Here is a 3,021-nt window from a genome sequence, read left to right as displayed (position 1 = left end):
ACTCAGTCTTGAAGTTCTGCAGGCGCCCCATCCAATTTCAAGCTCACGAAGTCGCTCAAGATGATGGTATTCCGTCTCTTCTTGTTTTTTTTCTCTTTTTTCCTTGACTGACCGTACGATTTCATGTTTGGTTTTGCTTTCCCAGCGAGCTCATCAGCCCGCTCATTACCCTTGACTCCAGCATGGCCCGGGGTGAAGATCCACGTGATCTTTTTCAGTGTTGTCTTCTTCGGGAGCTCTGTCCATTCAGCTCTAAGGTTCCCACTTTCAATCTTCCTCAGAGTGCTTTGAGAGTCTGTGACAAAGACCACTCCTGACTCTTTCTACTGCTGCTCCTGGTTCCATACTGCTGTGTTCCAGCAGCCACAGCACCAATCTTAAGATAGATCAAGTCAGATCCAAAACTTTACTTTCTCGGATAAGGGCTTTAAATATCATAGTAGGTCCGGTGTACAAGTTGCGTACGTTAAAGATCCCTTGGTGGTCCCCAAATCGAGAAGAGTAAGCTTCGACCGCCTCCCGAACAAAATTAAAAACTCCTATCAAAACTGGAAAAACTCTTGTCAGTATAATAATATAGAGAGAACCTTCAAAATCGAAACGTGGCTGTCTGACTGCTGGGGGCCTTACTGAATGGGAAAATCGGTCACATACGTAAAAATCAGTAGCTCTGCAGGTTGAAGAACTAGCAGTCGACTACACCTGAGATCTAGCAGGGAAACGCAAAGACGGAGAAGATATTAAATTAAAATTCTGCTTGAAAAAAAATAAAAGGACATCCTGTAGCGACTGTGTAAATTAACCTGACTCAAGACGGCGATATTCAAGGAAGTGGTCTTGAAAACAATACCCAGTGCCCATTGGCACGATCGGTTCGGTTTGCTAGCCATATTGAGAGCGCAAATCGGCTATCGTGGCACAAACCGATCGCCCGACTCGTCGCTTCAAAAACAAACGCGTTTGTTTCCAGGCTACGGGTCGGCGATCGGTTGGCGATCGGTTTGTATAGAGAACCGATCCCCCAATGGGCACTCCGTAAAACGCATAAATTTATTTTTGAAGGTCAACATCGAATCCGTTCGGAATGTGCCACGATTATAGCTTTTACCTCTGCATGTAAGAAAATCTGGCTTGCTCAATTCGAAGAGCCGAACCGAACTGATCCTGCCTGTTCGCTAGCCTAGACTTGCAAAGTTCTGTTTGATATTTTCGGCCGTTTTGAGTTATTAATAGTATGAGGAAAGAAACCAAATGTTCTATCTGCTCTTTCAAAATTGTAAGATTATTCGGGGTCGTCATCACGTTATTCAAAGAATTGCATTTGAAAAAGCTTGACGAGTTGTGAAACACAAAGTAATATTTTACGTCAATAATTTCTCAAAACGATACACTGAGCAGATAGAACTTTGTAATTTTAGGGTAGTGAATGGGCACTGCCTATTAGGGACAATTTAATACCATCCACACACTCACTTGTACCCATACATATATACAAAAGCATACACACTTGAAGAGTCTAACATTACGTTATTCCTGTCAATTTACGAGAAAAAATGCGGGATAGACATTTATTTTCAATCCGAACTCACTGGTAGTGTGAAGAAAAAGGAGGGGGGGTGGTGGTGCCAGGACCAGAACTGACCTTTTGCACATTGGTTTTTAAAAAACACATCTTTTCTTATGTGAAGCACTAATTTCCAGTACCTAGGGGAAACAAATTGAAATACAGATGTTAAAACCCACAATGACACATTTCGGTTTTCTAGGTCGACCAAGCCTGTCATGGCCAACCCAGCCATAGAGAGATACAATGTCCCTGCAGATAAACGGAGATACTTCATTCAAAAGACCTCTTCATTCTAGAATCGAACTTAAGTCTTGTGCGTGAGACATCGAAGTACCTGACCGCTACACCACAAACAGAGGTCCTACAGGGGGGGGGGGGGGGGTGTACAATGTATTTGAGAAAGCCAAGCCAACTTAACGGCAAATAAAGATCTAAAATAAAATTTGAAGAGTATACATTAAGAAAGTCGCGTCCGAAAGCTGTCTACTCCCCCTGGCCTCTGAAGCTATAGGCCTACCTTTATTTCTGTAGGTCTTCATAGGCCGTTAGTTTATTTGTTTGGCAAGTGTTTTACGGCGCTCGCTACTGCATAATGTCATATTATGAGAGCACGGAACACATTAAATATTTTCAGTTTGGTAAGAATTTAAAATTTTGCCCGGGCTTCAACCGAAGCCTATTCTTATCGATTTTGGACCACCAAGGTATCTTTAAAGTGCGCAATCCGAGATTGTTCGCCTTTATTCGAGAAGGCTTTGTGTTATATCTTACCTGCAATAAGATCAGGGACGTGGCTGAAAGAGAGCATTAAAAAGGAGCCAATGATTAACAGTAGAAAGACTGCAGAAAGAGTCAGAAGCCCAGAGGATCATATACGGTCAGTCCTTGGTGAATAATGTAATTTTACAGTAACTCCCTGGCTCCGACAGCTGATTACTGCATAACTCAAATAAAAGAAATGTATTGTACCTACCTTTCTAGTCACTCGAAACCAATTAATAGTATCGGACTTCACAGCAGTATTCGCTTCCACTCCACAAACTTTTCTGAGCGCTCAGAGCGCAAAATTAAAGTCAGCAGAGACACGAACCAACTGCACGTGCTAGCAACAACGCCTAAAAAAAGAAACCAACTGAAGTTTTAATTCCTCCTTGTGTCCCGGGCGTGTGATAGGAAAGAATTCTAAGTGACAACTTCGACCTCGTCCTACTTACTCTCAACAAATGTTCGTCTTGATTAATTCTATTATCTACCCAGCCTGGTGGGCAGCTAGTGCGGTAAACAACCTGATCGATGAAATGATCGTTATCGACGAGGATGGATAGCGATAACTTTACAAGCTGGTGCAGAGCACAAGGCTGTGTGTTCATCGGTCAAGTGTAGTACGGTACTTGCTGTTTTATCGGAAACGATGTGTCGTGTAACAAACTGGTGATATTATCAGCTGGCTGGCT

The 3,021-nt window shown here is 42.7% G+C and overlaps 1 protein-coding gene across 1 annotated transcript in view; it reads right to left on the bottom strand.

Moving 5' to 3' along the window:
- LOC106011208 (clathrin coat assembly protein AP180) overlaps positions 1–2,765 on the bottom strand; it is a gene marked incomplete in the record, with an annotated part of 13,310 nt that extends 10,545 nt beyond the window's left edge. Inside the window, 1 exon segment of the mRNA XM_013080015.1 lies at positions 2,541–2,765.
- Positions 2,766–3,021: the final 256 nt, after the last annotated feature.

The sequence above is a fragment of the Aplysia californica genome, unplaced genomic scaffold (genome assembly GCF_000002075.1).
Source record: "Aplysia californica isolate F4 #8 unplaced genomic scaffold, AplCal3.0 scaffold00071, whole genome shotgun sequence".
Lineage (NCBI taxonomy): Eukaryota > Metazoa > Mollusca > Gastropoda > Aplysiida > Aplysiidae > Aplysia > Aplysia californica.
This window is presented reverse-complemented; position numbering and strand designations above follow the sequence as displayed.